The sequence below is a fragment of the Triturus cristatus genome, chromosome 3_1, assembly GCF_964204655.1.
Source record: "Triturus cristatus chromosome 3_1, aTriCri1.1, whole genome shotgun sequence".
NCBI classification, from domain to species: Eukaryota; Metazoa; Chordata; class Amphibia; order Caudata; family Salamandridae; genus Triturus; species Triturus cristatus.
The window spans coordinates 1,063,983,092-1,064,005,291 of NC_140583.1; positions in this window are offsets into that span (position 1 = coordinate 1,063,983,092).

The window sequence follows — 22,200 nt, forward strand, 5'->3', positions numbered from 1 at the left end:
CAGCTAACGCATGGATTCCTATCGCTTGGGAGATAAGCGTTGCTGATAGCACGCTATCTCCGCGAAAGAATCCAGCGTTAGCCTGCGATAATTATCCTCGCGCTAAAAGCACTGAGCGATAATTATCGCAGGCCCTTGCTGATATGCCCCTACATTTTTCTTTTTCATTCAGCACTCCATGAGAGTGCACATGCTGTCTAGCTCCCTTTCTCGGGTGTTGCTTCTTGCCCTCTAGTTACTGACCCCCTATGCTGAGTTGCTCCCTAACCCTCGCTGCTTGTCTCCAAAGCACAGCAACAGGCACATTTTTTCTGGGGTATGGCCGAAGCGTAGATTTTAAGGGTTGTTTTCGTTTTATGTCCTGCAGTCAAAATTTTGCATGAAAGCAAAAACTTTGACACATAAAGGCTTTTATAGCGCTGGAGGAAGGGTCATATATTCTGCACTCACTCAGCTGGCGTCTGAGGCAGAAGGTGTTCCTACCATCACAGGTCTCCAGTAGGCCCATAAATTGTCTCCCTGGACTACTACAGAGGACAAAGTGGCTGAACCCAGTGTAAAGTGAAATAGTTTGGACAAGCATTTTCCTTTACATTATGACACTTCCTTATTCTTTTTAATATCTGATCAGAGTTTCCTGAGTGAACAGTATTGGATATAAACCATGCCTTTTTTAAATACAAAAAATATTGCATGCAATGTACATTTTGAGGCACCATTAGATGCGTATTTGCTTTCCCTCTAGTACTTTGAAGTATTTTTTAATCCTACTTTTAAAAAACAATATGTTACAGACAAACATTGCCAAATCAACAGCTCAGCACTCGTGTTACAAAGGTGAGACCTATCAGCTTTGCCAATGCTTGTATTTGTTGGTATAGATAAAGCTTATTTGTGTACTTTCATACCAGATTATCACAGTTTCTCATTCATACTGGTATAATGAGATGAACACAGCTGATGCAGAGGAGGCCCCTTGTGCAGTTTGGCATCCTAGGATCCAGCCCTGTCGCTTCCTGCTCCTAGTTCAGGTCTGGCCTGGTGACGTCTGGTGCTATAGTAGTGTGGTGTGCTGGGTTGAAATCCATTCACTGTTGACAGGCCCATGTTCCAGATCTTGGGGGACTGTGCCGGTTTCTTGGTCATGATACTGGTGTATGGCACCACGCCCCACCATCAAGCCGCCACATTGATGTCTGATGGTGACAGAGCAACTGTGGCTCACTTGGTTTGGTCCTGCACTTCCTGGTGCATCTTGGTGTGGGAGGTGCATCTCTATGCCCATATCAAGCAAGTTTGCTGCTTTCATACTCCCTCGCCCTTCATTCTCCACTCCTCAACCAATGTGAAGGGTTTGAGTTGTAGCGAGGCCATGTATTTTGCTCTGCTTGGGTCACTGGAGGACACGATCTCCGTTCTTCACATTGTTGGCCTGGGAAGCTTGGGACATTGTTTTCAACGAAGCCATCTGGAGAGTTTCCAGTATTTTTCAGATTATCCCGGAGCTGTGGATAGACGCTCTACAACTCAAGTCCCTGGATGTTCATCTTCTGGGGCATTCATTCACAGTTTTCAAGGACTTCCTCCTTTCATCTGGAAATACCAAACTTGGGAAGGAGTTGGTGGCATCCTTTTTCCATCTTCCAATGGGACTGTTTCCCTTCCTCATCAAGAGGGAAGGATATTAGGAGTTTTAGTTACACATTCAGGAGTGCACCTGTTGCAGCTTTTTTTAAAACATGCCATGAACTTCTGCTTTTTTTCACTTTAATTTTCTACTAATTTGCTGTTTCTCTTCCTCCTGTGTATTATTAATTAATGCATTTATTATTGTACCACTTCATTAATTGTTTATAAAGTGCTTTGGAAAATAAAGCGCTACAAAGGATACAATATATGAAGATTTTCAAGAGTATCTCTTTGACAGCTGTTCATTCTTACAAAAACAACAGTTGATGGACAGAATGCAGAACAATGTCATACATTCACCCCAGTTCAGAGATCTGGGCCTAAATCCATTGTTTTTATGCTCGCCATGCCATTCCAGTTTGAACCCAGCCATATGCAAATCAGTCTTGACCCTGTGCCTCATGGGAACAGTCCAGCCCGAAATGCCAAGCCAGGTCCTCCCTGGACTGGAACCAAGCAGCCTAGGACCGGTTTTGGGGTTTCACCCCTATTCGGCCAGGATAGCTTGATTCCAGTGGCATGGAGAGCACGGGACTCAAGTCTGAACATACCCGTCCCACTCGGGGTGACAAATGCAAAAACAACAGTTGATGGACAGAATGCAGAACAATGTCATACATTCACCCCAGTACAGAGATCTGGGCCTAAATCCATCGTTTTTATGCTCACCATGCCATTCCAGTTTGAACCCAGCCATATGCAAATCAGTCTTGACCCTGTGCCTCAGGGGAACAGTCCAGCCCGAACTGCCAAGCAGGTCGTCCCTGGACTGGAACCAAGCATCCTAGGACCGGTTTCGGGGTTTCACCTCTCTTCAGCCAGGATAGCTTGATTCCAGTGGCATGGAGAGCACAGGACTCACTTCTGAGCATACCTGTCCCACTCGGGGTGACCAATGCAAAAAACAACAGTTGATGGACAGAATGCAGAACAATGTCATACATTCACCCCAGTACAGAGATCTGGGCCGAAATCCATCGTTTAGATCAGTTGACTGGGGGGGAGTGTTTGATTTGCTCAAACGCTCCGTCTATCATCCCCTTTGGTATCGCTTTGTTCACCCTAAGTGGGCAGGGTATGCCCAGACGTGGGTCCCTTGCTCACTTTGCCACTGGATTCAAGATAGCCTGGCTGATGAGGGTAAAGAACACGAAACCGGTCCCAGGATGCTTGTTTCCGGTCCAGGGAAGAAATGGCTTGGCAGTTCGGGCTGGACTGTTCCCATGAGGCACAGGGTCAGACTGATTTGCATATGGCCATGTCTGAACTGGGGTGGTGGAGTGAGCTAAAGAATGATGATGGATTAAACCCAGATCAGTTGACTGGGGGTGAGTGTTTGATTTGCTCAAACGCACCGTCCATCATCCCCTTTGGTATCGCTTTGTTCGCTCTAAGTTGGCAGGGTATGCCCAGACGTGGGTCCCTTGCTCACTTTGCCATTGGATTCTAGATAGCCTGGCTGATGAGGGTTATGAACCCGAAACTGGTCCCAGGATGCTTGTTTCCGGTCCGGGGAAGACATGGCTTAGCAGTTCGGGCTGGACTGTTCCCATGAGGCACAGGGTCAGACTGATTTGCATATGGCCATGTCTGAACTGGGGTGGTAGAGTGAGCTAAAGAATGATGATGGATCAAACCCAGATCAGTTGACTGGGGTTGAGTGTTTGATTTGCTCAAACGCTCCGTCCATCATCCCCTTTGGTATCGCTTTGTTCACCCTAAGTTGGCAGGGTATGCCCAGACGTGGGTCCCTTGCTCACTTTGCCACTGGATTCAAGATAGCCTGGCTGATGAGGGTTATGAACACGAAACCAGTCCCAGGATGCTTGTTTCCGGTCCAGGGAAGACATGGCTTGGCAGTTCGGGCTGGACTGTTCCCATGAGGCACAGGGTCAGACTGATTTGCATATGGCCATGTCTGAACTGGAGTGGTGGAGTGAGCTAAAGAATGATGATGGATTAAACCCAGATCAGTTGACTGGGGGTGAGTGTTTGATTTCCTCAAACGCTCCGTCCATCATCCCCTTTGGTATCGCTTTGTTCGCTCTAAGTTGGCAGGGTATGCCCAGACGTGGGTCCCTTGCTCACTTTGCCATTGGATTCTAGATAGCCTGGCTGATGAGGGTTATGAACCCGAAACCGGTCCCAGGATGCTTGATTCCGGTCCAGGGAAGACATGGCTTAGCAGTTTGGGCTGGACTGTTCCCATGAGGCACAGGGTCAGACTGATTTGCATATGGCCATGTCTGAACTGGGGTGGTAGAGTGAGCTAAAGAATGATGATGGATTAAACCCAGATCAGTTGACTGGGGGTGAGTGTTTGATTTGCTCAAACGCTCCGTCCATCATCCCCTTTGGTATCGCTTTGTTCGCCCTAAGTTGGCAGGGTATGCCCAGACGTGGGTCCCTTGCTCACTTTGCCACTGGATTCAAGATAGCCTGGCTGATGAGGGTTATGAACCCAAAACCGGCCCCAGGATGCTTGTTTCCGGTCCAGGGAATACATGGCTTGGCAGTTCGGGCTGGACTGTTCCTATGAGGCACTGGGTCAGACTGATTTGCATATGGCCATGTCTGAACTGGGGTGGTGGAGTGAGCTAAAGAATGATGATGGATTAAACCCAGATCAGTTGACTGGGGGTGAGTGTTTGATTTGCTCAAACGCTCCGTCCATCATCCCCTTTGGTATCGCTTTGTTCGCTCTAAGTTGGCAGGGTATGCCCACACGTGGGTCCCTTGCTCACTTTGACATTGGATTCTAGATCGCCTGGCTGATGAGGGTTATGAACCCGAAACTGGTCCCAGGATGCTTGTTTCCGGTCAAGGGAAGACATGGCTTAGCAGTTTGGGCTGGACTGTTCCCATGAGGCACAGGGTCAGACTGATTTGCATATGGCCATGTCTGAACTGGGTTGGTAGAGTGAGCTAAAGAATGATGATGGATTAAACCCAGATCAGTTGACTGGGGGTGAGTGTTTGATTTGCTCAAACGCTCCGTCCATCATCCCCTTTGGTATCGCTTTGTTCGCCCTAAGTTGGCAGGGTATGCCCAGACGTGGGTCCCTTGCTCACTTTGCCACTGGATTCAAGATAGCCTGGCTGATGAGGGTTATGAACCCAAAACCGGCCCCAGGATGCTTGTTTCCGGTCCAGGGAATACATGGCTTGGCAGTTCGGGCTGGACTGTTCCTATGAGGCACTGGGTCAGACTGATTTGCATATGGCCATGTCTGAACTGGGGTGGTGGAGTGAGCTAAAGAATGATGATGGATTAAACCCAGATCAGTTGACTGGGGGTGAGTGTTTGATTTGCTCAAACGCTCCGTCCATCATCCCCTTTGGTATCGCTTTGTTCACTCTAAGTTGGCAGGGTATGCCCACACGTGGGTCCCTTGCTCACTTTGACATTGGATTCTAGATAGCCTGGCTGATGAGGGTTATGAACCCGAAACTGGTCCCAGGATGCTTGTTTCCGGTCCAGGGAAGACATGGCTTAGCAGTTCGGGCTGGACTGTTCCCATGAGGCACAGGGTCAGACTGATTAGCCTATGGCCATGTCTGAACTGGGGTTGTAGAGTGAGCTAAAGAATGATGATGGATTAAACCCAGATCAGTTGACTGGAGGTGAGTGTTTGATTTGCTCAAACGCTCCGTCCATTATCCCCTTTGGTATCGCTTTGTTCGCCCTAAGTTGGCAGGGTATGCCCAGACGTGGGTCCCTCGCTCACTTTGCCACTGGATTCAAGATAGCCTGGCTGATGAGGGTTATGAACCTGAAACCGGTCCGAGGATGCTTGTTTCTGGTCCAGGGAAGAAATGGCTTGGCAGTTCGGGCTGGACTGTTCCCATGAGGCACAGGGTCAGACTGATTTGCTTATGGCCATGTCTGAACTGGGGTGGTGGAGTGAGCTAAAGAATGATGATGGATTAAACCCAGATCAGTTGACTGGGGGTGAGTGTTTGATTTGCTCAAACGCTCCGTCCATCATCCCCTTTGGTATCGCTTTGTTCGCTCTAAGTTGGCAGGGTATGCCCAGACGTGGGTCCCTTGCTCACTTTGCCATTGGATTCTAGATAGCCTGGCTGATGAGGGTTATGAACCCGAAACTGGTCCCAGGATGCTTGTTTCCGGTCCAGGGAAGACATGGCTTAGCAGTTCGGGCTGGACTGTTCCCATGAGGCACAGGGTCAGACTGATTTGCATATGGCCATGTCTGAACTGGGGTGGTAGAGTGAGCTAAATAATGATGATGGATTAAACCCAGATCAGTTGACTGGGGTTGAGTATTTGATTTGCTCAAACGCTCCGTCCATGATCCCCTTTGGTATGGCTTTGTTCACCCTAAGTTGGCAGGGTATTGCCAGACGTGGGCCCCCTGCTCACTTTGCCACTGGATTCAAGATAGCCTGGCTGATGAGGGTTATGAACACGAAACCGGTCCCAGGATGCTTGTTTCCGGTCCAGGGAAGACATGGCTTGGCAGTTCGGGCTGGACTGTTCCCATGAGGCACAGGGTCAGACTGATTTGCATATGGCCATGTCTGAACTGGGGTGGTGGAGTGAGCTAAAGAATGATGATGGATTAAACCCAGATCAGTTGACTGGGAGTGTGTGTTTGATTTGCTCAAACGCACCGTCCATCATCCCCTTTGGTATCGCTTTGTTCGCTCTAAGTTGGCAGGGTATGCCCAGACGTGGGTCCCTTGCTCACTTTGCCATTGGATTCTAGATAGCCTGGCTGATGAGGGTTATGAACCCGAAACTGGTCCCAGGATGCTTGTTTCTGGTCCAGGGAAGACATGGCTTAGCAGTTTGGGCTGGACTGTTCCTATGAGGCACTGGGTCAGACTGATTTGCATATGGCCATGTCTGAACTGGGGTGGTGGAGTGAGCTAAAGAATGATGATGGATTAAACCCAGATCAGTTGACTGGGGGTGAGTGTTTGATTTGCTCAAACGCTCCGTCCATCATCCCCTTTGGTATCGCTTTGTTCGCTCTAAGTTGGCAGGGTATGCCCAGACGTGGGTCCCTTGCTCACTTTGCCTTTGGATTCTAGATAGCCTGGCTGATGAGGGTTATGAACCCGAAACTGGTCCCAGGATGCTTGTTTCCGGTCCAGGGAAGACATGGCTTAGCAGTTTGGGCTGGACTGTTCCCATGAGGCACAGGGTCAGACTGATTAGCATATGGCCATGTCTGAACTGGGGTTGTAGAGTGAGCTAAAGAATGATGATGGATTAAACCCAGATCAGTTGACTGGGGGTGAGTGTTTGATTTGCTCAAACGCTCCATCCATCATCCCCTTTGGTATCGCTTCGTTCGCCCTAAGTTGGCAGGGTATGCCCAGACGTGGGTCCCTCGCTCACTTTGCCACTGGATTCAAGATAGCCTGGCTGATGAGGGTTATGAACCTGAAACCGGTCCGAGGATGCATGTTTCCGGTCCAGGGAAGACATGGCTTGGCAGTTCGGGCTGGACTGTTCCCATGAGGCACAGGGTCAGACTGATTTGCATATGGCCATGTCTGAACTGGGGTGGTGGAGCGAGCTAAAGAATGATGATGGATTAAACCCAGATCAGTTGACTGGGGGTGAGTGTTTGATTTGCTCAAACACTTCATCATCCCCTTTGGTATCGCTTTGTTTGCCCTAAGTTGGCAGGGTATGCCCAGATGTGGGTCCCTTGCTCACTTTCCCACTGGATTCAAGATAGCCTGGCTGATGAGTGGTATGAACCTGAAACCGGTCCCAGGATGCTTGTTTCCGGTCCAGGGAAGACATGGCTTGGCAGTTCGGGCTGGACTGTTACCATGAGGCACAGGGTCAGACTGGTTTGCATATGGCCATGTCTGAACTGGGGTGGTGGAGTGAGCTAAAGAATGATGATGGATTAAACCCAGATCAGTTGACTGGGGGTGAGTGTTTGATTTGCTCAAACGCTCCGTCCATCATCCACTTTGGTATCGCTTTGTTCGCCCTAAGTTGGCAGGGTATGCCCAGACGTGGGTGTCAAGTTCCTTAGCTGAATGTGCCTTTTCCACAGAAGCCGATGCCTGATCTCCACTCCCCTACCCCGCTACCGTGAGCTAAGCCCTTGAGCAGCGGAGAGGGGGAAAGGGGAATTGGACAGACAAGAGAGACTGCACTGCGTCTTCTTCCTGGACTGGACTCGGAACTTCTTCCTCTCGATTCCTGCAATGAGAGTAACTTAGCAACAGTTCTACTATTGTCTACACTCAAATGATAATGTAGTTATTTACAAACTATACCTGTCCTGACACAGGGGCTAGCTGCTCTCTATACTTGTTCGGTTGGATACCTTCTAGTGGTTGAGGTGTAGGACTGTAGGCGGGCTACGACTCCTGCAAATAGAATCACATCTAATCCCAGTTTGCCTGATTACTCCTCCTCCCCACCTCCGCTAAGGTCCACCTTTACCTGTCTACCTCACAGAAGGCACATTTTCTTTTCCTTTACGGTTTTCACGTTCTATCGCTGTCAATTCTTCTTACTAGTTCCAGAGTGTAGAAGATGAACGTTTGTAGGTAAGTACCTTTATATATATATATATATAAATGCATCTACTTTGATCTCACTCTAAACGTCCTTCTCACACTTTACTTCTTCCTGGCTCTTCTTTCTCTTTCTGTAGAATTCTGTATTCGCTACTTGAACTACTCCTGCTACAAAACGGTTCTTGGATAGTAGACTAGCTCAGGCGACTTACTCTCTCTCTCACTTCACTGGCTGAGAGTTCAACTGGTCACTTTCAAACAGATAGAGTCATTGAATGTTTAATTTCGGATACAGTCTCCTCAAGTATAAGCAAACAGCACTTACTTCTTGAGCTGAGTATTTATTCAAGACTTGCCTCTACCTCACGTAGACTACTGCTGAGCTGAGAGTATGCGTTGAGTTCACCAGACTTGCCACTCTCTCGAAGTCTCTGGAAACGAATCTTCATTACCTGAGGTGAGGGAAAATGCGAGGTTCCCCGGACCTGGGACTGAAAACGGACCTCACTGGCAACGAGACCTTCCCCACTAGACTCTTGGGGAATTTTCAGGCTGTAAAACTACAATATTTACGGAGCTCACTTGAACTCCGTGTTGTACCAGAAAATTTGACGGTTGAAGTGCGCCACGCTCTGAACGCGCGCAAGCACATCAACCCGGAAAAAACTGCACTGCTGCCTGAGCGAGCATCCGAGGAAAGTAGATGCCTAAGCAGCAGCCATCTTGGGAAAGGGGACAAGGACCTAAACTCTTAAGGCACGAAGGAAGGCGGAGAGCGATCTCACAGACACACTTCTTCGCCTTCCCACTAAACGCTGAGCCTGACTCCTGGGTTGAATGTTGAACCTAGGGAATGTAACCATTTCTGCCTCAGTCCTGACAGTACCTCCCACCAAACCCCCCCTCCTCTCCTCCTTGGGCTTAGTGGGGTGAGTGCAGGGAAACTCTCGAAGCAAACGTGGGGCATGGATATTGGATAGTGGCTCCCAAGATCTCTTTTCCGGACCATAACCCTTCCAATCTACCAGATAGAATACTTTCTCTCTTTGAAATCTAGAATCAAGAATTCTCTTTACCTCAAATTCCTCCCTACCTTGCACCAAAACTGAGGAGGGTGAATTTCTGGCCCTAAACCCCTTCGGATTACGCTAGAGCAGGGAAACATGAAAAACTGGATGTATCTTCAACCTGGGAGGAAGACAAACCTTTACACTGACTGGATTCACCATTCGGTCTACCTGGAAAGGCCCCACAAACCTAGGCTGAAACTTCCGATTCCCCTTCAGGCGTAAATTTCTAGTAGAAACCCAGACCAGATCTCCCCTTTCATAAACGGGATTTGGACGTCTCTTTTTGTCTGCCTGCTTCTTGTAGGAACCTTTAGCCTTAGATAGATTTCTGGAAGCTAAATGAAAAGCCTCATGTAATTCTTGTACTACCGTCTCCACTGCTGGAACTTCACTAGTTTCTTTATCTACCAGGGTGTTTGGATGTCGACCAGAATTTAAATAGAATGGAGAGTAACCTGTGGAAGCATGCTCGGCATTATTATAAGCGAACTCCGCTGCCCACAACAGGTCTGGCCACTCTCCCTCCTGATCCATCAAGAACAGGCGCAAGTATTGCTCCAGTTCCTGATTTACTCTTTCCGTCTGCCCATCCGTCTCAGGATGGAAGCTGGAAGACAAACGGGAGTCCACACCCAACCTCTTCAAAAAGGATCTCCAAAAACGAGAGACAAACTGAGGGCCTCTGTCAGAGATAACTATCTTTGGGATACCATGGGCCCTTACAATGTGCTGTGTGAACAATTTGGACAGCTGTGTAGCATTTGGGAGGGCTTTTAAAGGGACAAAATGGCTCATCTTGGAGAAATGGTCCACCACCACCCAAATGACTGAAAGACCACCACTGGACGGGAGATCCACAATGAAATCCATGGAAATGGTATGCCATGGGTACGGGGCTAGGGGCATAGGCTGTAAAAAACCTTGTGGAGCCCTTCGAGGAGTCTTTCCTTTGATACAAGACTCACAAGTGGCTACATACTGCCGCACCTGAGCTTCCATTGCTGGCCACCAAAACTCTCTTCGGATCAGCTCCATAGTTTTCTTCACCCCCTTGTGTCCAGCCAGTGGCTCGTCATGGAAGAGTTCAATGATTTGTTTTCGCAGATCCAGATTTGGCACGAACAACTTGTCTTGGTAGAAGGGCCTACCATTCTTGACTTGGAATTCCTTTCCTTTTGCCGTCCACTCCCCCACTTCTTCCGGAGACAACAAGTTTGGTAACTTCCGTTCAATATCTGAGTAGGTAAGAGTTCCAATTATTCGATCTACTGGAATAATTACTCCTTTTTCAGTATTCTTGACATCGGCGCTCACATTCAGGCGAGATAAGGCATCCGCCTTACCATTTACCGATCCAGGTTTGTAAGTTAGGACGAAATCGTAATCTGCAAAAATTAGGGACCATCTCAATTGGCGTGGGGTAAGAGTACGGGCGGATTTCAAAAACTGGAGATTTCGATGGTCCGTAAAAACATGCTTGGTCCCCAACAAATAATGTCTCCATTCTGAGAATGCATCTTTGACAGCCAACAGTTCCTTGTCCGCGATGGGATAATTTATTTCCGCCACAGATAATTTCCTTGAACGAAAAGCTACTGGATGTAACTGGCCCGTCTGCTTATGACGCTGAGACAAAATCCCACCGATGGCCAAGTTGGAGGCGTCAGCTTCCACAAAAAATGGTTCCCCCGGATCTGGATGGAGCAGGACAGGGGAAGATACAAAAATTTTCTTGAGTTCATTAAAGGCTAATTCAGTCTCCGCATTCCACTCAAATTTAGTCTTCTTCCTCAATAATCTTGTGAGCGGACAAACTCGCTCTGAAAAATTGATTATGAATCGCCTATACAAATTGGTGAAGCCAAGGAAACTCTGTACTTCCTTCACAGTACGCGGAGAGGGCCACTCCTTGATTGCCCGCACCTTTGATTCGTCCATAGATACCCCACTTGGGGACAAAACAAACCCCAAAAACTCAACTTGTGTGGAATGAAACACACACTTTTCCAATTTGACCAAAAGTTGATTCTCAAGCAATTTCTTCAAGATGGATCTAACATGCTAGATATGTTCCTCCAAGCTGGCCGAGAAAATGAGAATATCGTCAATGTAAACCACTGCGAAACGATACAAAAATTCTCGCAATACGTCATTTACAAAGTGTTGGAAGGCTGCCGGAGCGTTGCATAAACCAAAAGGCATGACTTGATATTCGAACAAACCAAATCGGGTACGGAAGGCCGTCTTCCACTCTTCTCCTTCCGCCATGCGTACCAGGTGATATGCACCCCTCAAATCCAGTTTAGTATATACCTTCGCTCCCTTAACCTGGTCCAAAAGTTCGGAAATCAAAGGTAGCGGATAACGATTCTTCTTAGTCACCAAATTGAGAGCGCGGTAGTCTATGCAAGTTCTCAATTGGCCATCCTTCTTTGGTATGAAAAAGAGCGGGGACGAAACTGGTGACTGAGAAGGGTGTATGAAACCATTAGCCAAATATTTGCTCAGATATTCTTTCAGATGGACATTTTCTGCTTCCGACAGCGCGTAAATTCGGCTACAGGGGAGGGAGGCTCCAGGCTCCAGCTCAATTCGACAGTCATACTCTCGATGGGGAGGTAAACGTTCAGCTTCTCTTTCATCAAACACCGAGGCGAGTCCTTCATATTCTTGTGGAATTTCTTGAGTGTCTAGTGCACAAATGGTCTTTGGAAAGCTTGCTAAAAATTGGGATTGCGAAGCTTCTGGTGGTTCAGGACCCGAGTGAAAACAATGACATAGACAATAATCAGAGTTCATGCGGATTGACCGTTTGGCCCAATCAATTTGAGGATTATGCTCGGTTAGCCAAGGCAGACCCAGGATACGTTGAAATTGCGGAGCGTCAATCAAACTGAATTGCAAGGAACTAAGATGTTGACCGGGTCCGTACAACAAGATTTCCTCAGAATCAAATACAATCGGTCCAGAGGACAAACTCGTTCCGTCCACTGCGCGTACCGGTTCCGGCCGTTCTTTCCTCAAAAAGGTAATTCCGAGAGCCTTGGCAAAACCAATATCGCAAAAATTACCCGTGGCCCCAGAATCGATCATGACAGAAATCCCTTCCTTGATCCGACCTCCAAACCTTATTTGAGCGGATAAAATCAAATGTGGGGCCGATGATTGCAAGGTATTAGCCACTAATTTTGGATCTGGAGTTGACTGTTCCTTCGCTTCCACCAGGGCAACCCCTTCTACTGGTGGAGCCAATCTTTTAACCCGAAGTTGCTCTTGGGCTTCTTTGGACATTCCTTCACAAAGTGACCAGGGTTCCCACAGTACATGCACAACTTGCCCAAACGTCTCTTCTCCCTTTCGTCCTTCGACAAAGGTCCTCTTACAGAACCTATTTGCATAGGCTCGTCTTCTGACATAGATTCCTTGGGCTTGGATCCCTCTGATTTCATTCTATCAAAACGGGCGGAATATACCTAGTTTCCTTTCGCCTCTCATTCTTTCTTTCACTTTGTCTCTGATCGATCTGAAGAACTAGGTCAATTAATTCAGAAACCTCTGTGGGACGTCTTGGAATCTGTGATAAACCATCCTTGAGCTCATCCTTCAGACGGCGATAGAAAATTGCAGCTCGCTTTGCCTCAGGCCAACTTGTTTCCACTATGAGTTTATTAAATTGAGCCAAGTATGCCACTAATTCACGGTTTCCCTGCTTTAGATCTAATAACTCATTATCCGTGGATTGAGAGATGGACCTTCTATCAAAAATCCGTAGAAATTCTCTTTTGAATCCTTCAAAATCATACAAAATGGGATCGTTGTTGTTCACCAAAGGCATGGACCAAGCAGCTGCATCTCCACTCAGGTACGACAGCATGAACGCCACCTTTGACTGGTCTTCCTTAAAAATGATGGGCCGACAGAGATAGTGTAAAGAACATTGTGTGAGGAAAATTTGGGCCTTGTTTGGGTCCCCACTATATCTTTCTGGAGCTGCCAATGGAATAGTAGGGGAGATTGCGTGAATTACCTGTGTGGTGAGTTCTGCAGCGGATGGGGCTGGAGCAAAAGAGGGAGGCTTATCTTCCTTAACTGTTGAACGAGGACCCCCAGAAAACTCTTCAAATTGCTGACGCAAATAACGAGCATCTTGGGCTGACTTCCTAACCTCCTCTCTAAGGGACTTGTTATCTTCCAGGGTATCACTTAACTGCTTTTGTATACTATCTAACACTGTAGCAAGAGCCTTAACATCAATTCCCTCAGCCATCGTGCTCGGGTGGAAGTTAATAGGGGGCACTTCAATCTGTCAAGTTCCTTAGCTGAATGTGCCTTTTCCACAGAAGCCGATGCCTGATCTCCACTCCCCTACCCCGCTACCGCGAGCTAAGCCCACGAGCAGCGGAGAGGGGGAAAGGGGAATTGGACAGACAAGAGAGACTGCACTGCGTCTTCTTCCTGGACTGGACTCGGAACTTCTTCCTCTCGATTCCTGCAATGAGAGTAACTTAGCAACAGTTCTACTATTGTCTACACTCAAATGATAATGTAGTTATTTACAAACTATACCTGTCCTGACACAGTGGCTAGCTGCTCTCTATACTTGTTCGGTTGGATACCTTCTAGTGGTTGAGGTGTAGGACTGTAGGCGGGCTACGACTCCTGCAAATAGAATCACATCTAATCCCAGTTTGCCTGATTACTCCTCCTCCCCACCTCCGCTAAGGTCCACCTTTACCTGTCTACCTCACAGAAGGCACATTGTCTTTTCCTTTACGGTTTTCACGTTCTATCGCTGTCAATTCTTCTTACTAGTTCCAGAGTGTAGAAGATGAACGTTTGTAGGTAAGTACCTTTATATATATATATATAAATGCATCTACTTTGATCTCACTCTAGACGTCCTTCTCACACTTTACTTCTTCCTGGCTCTTCTTTCTCTTTCTGTAGAATTCTGTATTCGCTACTTGAACTACTCCTGCTACAAAACGGTTCTTGGATAGTAGACTAGGTCAGGCGACTTACTCTCTCTCTCACTTCACTGGCTGAGAGTTCAACTGGTCACTTTCAAACAGATAGAGTCATTGAATGTTTAATTTCGGATACAGTCTCCTCAAGTATAAGCAAACAGCACTTACTTCTTGAGCTGAGTATTTATTCAAGACTTGCCTCTACCTCACGTAGACTACTGCTGAGCTGAGAGTATGCGTTGAGTTCACCAGACTTGCCACTCTCTCGAAGTCTCTGGAAACGAATCTTCATTACCTGAGGTGAGGGAAATTGCGAGGTTCCCCGAACTTGGGACTGAAAACCGACCTCACTGGCAACGAGACCTTCCCCACTAGACTCTTGGGGAATTTTCAGGCTGTAAAACTACAATATTTACGGAGCTCACTTGAACTCCGTGTTGGACCAGAAAATTTGACGGTTGAAGTGCGCCGCGCTCTGAACGCGCGCGCACATCAACCCGGAAAAAACTGCACTGCTGCCTGAGCGAGCATCCGAGGAAAGTAGATGCCTAAGCAGCAGCCATCTTGGGAAAGGGGACAAGGACCTAGACTCTTAAGGCACGAAGGAAGGCGGAGAGCGATCTCACAGACACACTTCTTCGCCTTCCCACTAAACGCTGAGCCTGACTCCTGGGTTGAATGTTGAACCTAGGGAATGTAACCATTTCTGCCTCAGTCCTGACAGTGGGACCCTTGCTCACTTTGCCACTGGATTCAAGATAGCCTGGCTGATGAGGGTTATTAACCCAAAACCGGTCCCAGGATGCTTGTTTCCGGTCCAGGGAAGTCATGGCTTGGCAGTTCGGGCAGGACTGTTCCCATGAGGCACAGGGTTAGACTAATTTGCATATGGCCATGTCTGAACTGGGGTGGTGGAATGAGCTAAAGAATGACAATGGATTAAACCCAGATCAGTTGACTGGGGGTGAGTGTTTGATTTGCTCAAACGCTCCGTCCATCATCCCCTTTGGTATCGCTTTGTTCGCCCTAAGTTGGCAGGGTATGCCCAGACGTGGGTCCCTTGCTCACTTTGCCACTGGATTCAAGATAGCCTGGCCGATGAGGGTTATGAACCCGAAACCGGTCCCAGGATGCTTGTTTCCGGTCCAGGGAAGAAATGGCTTGGCAGTTCGGGCTGGAATGTTCCCATGAGGCACAGGGTCAGGCTGATTTGCATATGGCCATGTCTGAACTGGGGTGGTGGAGTGAGCTAAAGAATGATGATGGATTAAACCCAGATCAGTTGACTGGGGGTGAGTGTTTGATTTGCTCAAACACTTCATCATCCCCTTTGGTATCGCTTTGTTCGCCCTAAGTTGGCAGGGTATGCCCAGATGTGGGTCCCTTGCTCACTTTGCCACTGGATTCAAGATAGCCTGGCTGATGAGTGGTATGAACCTGAAACCGGTCCCAGGATGCTTGTTTCCGGTCCACGGAAGACATGGCTTGGCAGTTCGGGCTGGACTGTTACCATCAGGCACAGGGTCAGACTGGTTTGCATATGGCCATGTCTGAACTGGGGTGGTGGAGAGAGCTAAAGAATGATGATGGATTAAACCCAGATCAGTTGACTGGGGGTGAGTGTTTGATTTGCTCAAACGCTCCGTCCATCATCCACTTTGGTATCGCTTTGTTCGCCCTAAGTTGGCAGGGTATGCCCAGACGTGGGTCCCTTGCTCACTTTGCCACTGGATTCAAGATAGCCTGGCTGATGAGGGTTATGAACCCAAAACCGGTCCCAGGATGCTTGTTTCCGGTCCAGGGAAGACATGGCTTGGCAGTTCGGGCAGGACTGTTCCCATGAGGCACAGGGTTAGACTAATTTGCATATGGCCATGTCTGAACTGGGGTGGTGGAATGAGCTAAAGAATGACGATGGATTAAACCCAGATCAGTTGACTGGGGGTGAGTGTTTGATTTGCTCAAACACTCCGTCCATCATCCCCTTTGGTATCGCTTTGTTCGCCCTAAGTTGGCAGGGTATGCCAAGACGTGGGTCCCTTGCTCACTTTGCCACTGGATTCAAGATAGCCTGACCGATGAGGGTTATGAACCCGAAACCGGTCCCAGGATGCTTGTTTCCGGTCCAGGGAAGAAATGGCTTGGCAGTTCGGGCTGGAATGTTCCCATGAGGCACAGGGTCAGACTGATTTGCATATGGCCATGTCTGAACTGGGGTGGTGGAGTGAGCTAAAGAATGATGATGGATTAAACCCAGATCAGTTGACTGGGGGTGAGTGTTTGATTTGCTCAAACGATCCGTCCATCATCCCCTTTGGTATCGAGCTGTTCATTCTTATACATGTCTAATCCAATCAGCTATTTTGGTGCTTTATATGTGAATTGACGTACATCCGGCTGGCGTTTAGCCAATAACAATCTGTGGCTTAGCGATGGGCCCTAATGCAGGAAAGGAAAAATAACATTCTACACCCCCAGGTCAGTATTAAAAGCCAGCCCTAATTAGAGGCCGGTGGGGCCCTCGCATCTTTGGATTCCCTCTCTCATAACCGTATCTCATCTCTACCCCTTGCTCTACCTCTCTTCCCCTTCTGCCTTTCACTTGTGTCTCCTTCCCTTTCATTCTTTTCCCCTCTTTATTCCACTTAAACCCTCTCCTCACTTTCTCTTCCTCTTTCCTCTCTCCTGAATTAACCTGTATCTTCTCCCTTACCTCCCCAACTTCTCCTTAATCTACCTGTTCTCTTTCCAACAAGATGCCATTGATGGGCAGGTGCAAATTAAATGAAAAAAAGTTGCAATTTCACATTTACACTCAGGGCACCTGTACTCTTACTAGGACCTAACATGCTGCATTGCCAACACTGTTTATGTTTTATGACTTATATTGAAATCTATCACTTTGCATCTAGCAATACTAATTACTTCACGCAGTGACAGCAACACGTTGGCCAGTCCACATCAGATAGCGTCACCTCACAGCTTGTTTTCCATCTTTGTCTGACCAGAAAATATGTTTTCATTGTGTAACTAAGGGCCAGATGTAGGTGGCTAAATACCAGTCGGTAACGCCGAAATTCGCTGAATTTCTGCGTTACCGACGGGTATTTAGCCATGTACAATGTAGGTAACAACAAGCACCAGCGCAAATAAGGAATCGGTAAAAATAAGGGAAACCAGTTACCGATTCCTTAATTAGCGATTAGCAGACACCGAAACCCTCAAATACCGAATCGCTAAATAAGAAATCGTTAAAAACTCTGTTGGACCTGGCCTCGTGGCGTGGTCCTTAACCCCCTGGATTGTGGCCGTTCCCCGCCCCGGCCGTCACGGGCCACCCGTCTGGACTGCACCAAGGCCCTTCACCCGGAGCTACACGTGGTCGCATACTCCTCGTGGCTCCGCCATCTTGTTGGCATCCACGTCACACCGTGCCCCAGCCGGCGCGACCCCGCTCAACCCAGCCTCGACCCCAACGAAGCCCCGACATCGAGGCACCACGAACTGGCCAGGGGGTGCCGCAGGAACCATTCATCGCCCCGGCGGAGGACAGTATCGATGGGACCCCCAACTGTCCTCCCCTCTCGAGGTGTGATCACCCTGCAAACTCCCATGGGCCTGGCGCCTCTCCTGCTGGGCGTCTGGCCACCTCCACCCGGCCACTCCGCCCCCTCGGGCGCATAGGTCCGGACATCAAAGGGCTCCAGACCTATATCTGGGGCGACCCCACCACAGCTCGGCAGTTGTATCCCGGAGTCGAGAGCCCTGCTGATTGAATCGCGGCTGACCCTACGGAGAAGAACTCTTGTCGGAACCATCACGAGCCCTGCTGACTGCGTCGCGGCTCCCTCCTGTGAACCCTTTTCTGAACCACCTGGAACATCGGAGCCCTGCAGACGCCGTCGCGGCCCAACCTCGCTGGAACCTTCCTCGGAGCCCTGCTGACGACGTCGCGGCTCGAGCTGAACAGAGACCATCTTGAGAGCCCTGCTGATTGAATCGCGGCTCTCCACGAACTGTACGCCAGAGCCCTGCTGACGCCGTCGCGGCTCGACCCCTCCGAGATCGGAGGTCCTCCAGCGTGAGGATAAGAACTGGGCCCCAGGTACCCTCGTACCACATTCCTGCCAAAGACTGTCCCGCTACCCCTACCCTTCCAAAGAGACATTGAGACTTTTGGTGGATCCCTCGATCCCTTCGTGTAAATATTGAGCTCGTAACCTTTTATTGATGATAAAGAATTGCTTGTCTTGAGACAACCTCCTTGAGTCCGGTGTGGTGGTGTTACTGTGCTAGTACGGGATAGGAGAAGGATCTCTCAGGAGACTTCTCGGCAGCGCTCGGCTACTTCGTGCAGTGAGAGGGCCCCCCCCTTGGTGGTCTCACCGACTCCTCGGGGTCCGCCTTCCAACATTTGGTGGCCAGCGACGGGATCCGAGCCGAACGCAGTACGTACCAGCCAGTACCCACTAGCTACCCATCCAAACGAATAGCATCATGAGCAGCCAGGAAAACAACGCGACAATGGAGTTCCAGCCCGAACGGCTGGAAGAATATACGCACAAAGAATTAAAACAGTTCTGCAGAGACAAAGGCATTGCAACCACCAGCCTCGGTACCAAGGAAGAGATGCAGAAAGCTCTGAGGGCATGGTTGGAGGCTGGGGCAGGCCCCTCCCAGGAAGAAGGGCCCTTGCCCCTGACGGAGACCACAGCAACCGCACTGACCCCGGCAACCGGAGGAAGAAAGAGCCTAGAAACTGGCCTCTCCGAGGAAGAAATACGAGAGCGGGAAAAGGTCCGGAGCCACGAACTAGAGCTCGCCCGACTGCGGCTGGACGGCGAACTCCAGCTGGCAGAAAAGAAACTGGCCCTCGAGCAGCTACGCCTTCAAGAAGAAATAGAAGAGAAGAGACGACACCGGGAGTTGGAGGAAAAGAAACTGACTCTTGAGCACGAGCGCAGTCTCAAGGAGCTCGAGATCAAGGCCAAGAACGGAGGGACCAACACCCCCAGTACTAGAGACACTCTACCGCCCCCCGAGGCCAAGGTGCATATCCCGAAGGAGGTCGTCAAGGAGTATTACAAGAATGACGATATCCAACAATGGTTCAAGGCCTACGAGGTGGCCATGACCTCCCATCGGGTGCCCCGAAAAGACTGGGGCGCAGGCCTGTGGGGGCGATTCCTGAGTGAAGGGCGGGACACGCTGCTCCAGCTACCGGAGGAGGTGATGACCTCCTACGATCACATGAAGGAGGCCCTGCTCACCCGATACGGGCTAACAGCGGAGATGTACCGCCAGCGGTTCCGAGACTGCAAGAAAATCCCGGGTACCACATGGGTGGAATATGTGGACTTTTTCAGTCGGGCCCTAGAAGGGTGGATCAAAGGCAGCAAAGTAACCACCTACGGACAACTGGTCGACCTCATCGTCTGGGAACACCTTTCCAATAATTGCTTCGTGGAACTGAGACAGCACCTCCTCGACAGCAAAATGACCGACCCGCGAAAACTTGCCGTCGAGGCCGATCGATGGGTCAACTCCCGGGTCCCCCGGAGCTCAATGGGGGAGTACCAGAGGAACCCCAACGGACCCCCACGCCAGCGCGGTGGGGGGGGAGGGCCGAACAGGAACCGAGACCCTCCCGCTGGGGCCCCCAGGAGCCCCCCTCGAGGGCCACCGCAGCCACATCTCTCCCCGAGCCTAGCGCGAAGGGTGGGCCCGGCCCGACCCGGACCACGGCCACCCGTGACCTGCTATGGCTGCCAACAAACCGGACACTTTGCCAGCGACCCGGCCTGCCCCCTGAACCGAAGAAACGGGGCCGGCGGGCCCCCGCCCCGGCAGCTGACAGCCGCCGCCTTGGGGGGAGAGGAGGAAGAAGAGGCCCTCGACCGAGAAAACACTGAGTGGGAGCCGGCAGCCATGTCCCTGGTCTGCCTGGGTAGCCGAGAGATGGTACCCTGCACCCCCATCCCCACCAACACCCAGAAGTACCGGCAGCAGGTCACGGTCAACGGACAACGGGCCGAAGCCCTTCGCGACACCGGCGCCAGTATCACCGCTGTCCGCTGCCACCTGGTGACCCCTCAACAGATTCTACCGAATGTGCTGTGCCCGGTGCGGACGGCCGACAACAGTGAAAGCCTATGCCAGATGGCCCTGGTCCCCTTCGAGTGGGGAGGGGTGACGGGCCTGCTGAAGGTGACGGTGCGCGACGACGCCCCGGTCGACTGCCTCCTGGGGAACGACTTGGAGAGTTCCCCCTGGGCTCAAGTAGAACGACGAGAGCACCTCCGAATGTTGGGACTGGCTGATTGGGCCTGCGCCATCACCCGGTCCATGACCGCCCAGGCCCCCCGCTCCTCCTCGACCTCCGGGACGGCCCGACCCGAGGGGCTCACACCCCCTCCCGCCAGCAGCGAGGAGGAGGCGGACACCGACCCCGGGCCCAGCGAATCCTCCCCCGAAGAGATGGCTTCTCCGAGCGCCCTACCAGAACTGACGCAATGGCAACATGAAGGGGGCCCCACCCGAGAGCAGTTCCAGCAAGAGCAACAGTCCTGTCCCTCTCTCGAAGGGGTCCGACAGCAGGCGACCGCGCAAGCCAACGGTGACCAGACCGGCACCCACTGGATCTACTGGGCCGAGGGCCTGTTGTACAGTGAACAGAAAGTGGCAGAACTCGGGGCCGGCCGCGTGTTGGTGGTCCCCCTCCGCTTCCGGGAGTTCCTTCTCAACCTGGCCCATGATGTGCCCCTCGCCGGACACTTGGGGCAAGACAAAACGTACAGTCGTCTGGTGACCCACTTCTACTGGCCTCGGATGCGGAGAGATGTGGACAACCACTGCCGGTCCTGCCAGACCTGCCAAGCCAGCGGGAAGACGGGGGGTCGGGTCAAGGCCCCCCTCCAGCCCTTTCCCGCCGTCAGCACCCCGTTTGAACGAGTCGGAATCGACATTGTGGGACCCCTGGACCCCCAAACCGCCCTGGGCCACCGCTTCATCCTGGTCCTCGTGGACCACGCCACCAGGTACCCAGAGGCGGTCCCGCTCAGAACTATAACGGCCCCTGTGGTAGGCCGGGCCTTGATGGGGATCTTCTCCCGAGTGGGATTCCCCAGCGAAGTGGTGAGCGACCGTGGCACGAACTTTATCTCCAGGTACATGCGGTCCCTGTGGCAACAATGCGGGGTCACATACAAGTTCACGACCCCATATCACCCTCAGGGGAACGGGCTGGTTGAGCGGTTCAACCGAACATTGAAAGGGATGATCCAGGGCCTGGAAGAACCCCTCAGGCGGAAATGGGATGTCCTGCTGCCCTGCCTCCTGTTCGCCTATCGGGAGGTCCCGCAGAAGTCCCTGGGGTTCAGCCCGTTTGAACTATTGTATGGGCACCCGGTCCGCGGACCACTCAGCCTGGTCAAGGAGGGCTGGGAGATGAAGCCCCGAGGCGCCCCTCCTGACGTCTACCGATACCTCCTGACCCTCCGAAACCAGACCCGCAAGTTCCGAGCCATAGCCGAAGCCAACCTCGAGGCCAGCCAGGAGGACATGAAGCGGTGGTACGATCGCAACACTTCTACGGTAGAATTCGAGCCAGGTCAGAAAGTATGGGTCATGGCCCCGGTCGAACCCGGCGCCCTCCAGGACAAGTGGACCGGGCCCTTCAAGGTGGTGGAGAAGAAAAGTCCCGTCACCTACCTGGTCGATCTGGAGTCCCCCCGGAACCCCCTCCGGGTCCTACATGCGAACAGGCTAAAACCCCACTTCGCCCGGACCGAACTGAGCCTGCTGCTGGCGACCGACGAGGGGAGCGAGGACGACTCCGAGCCCTTGCCCGACCTCTTGCAATCCGACAGTCACGATGGATCGATCGAAGGGGTCCAACTCGCCTCGTCCCTGACCCCGGAGCAGCGCCACGACTGCCAGCGATTACTGCGGGACTACGC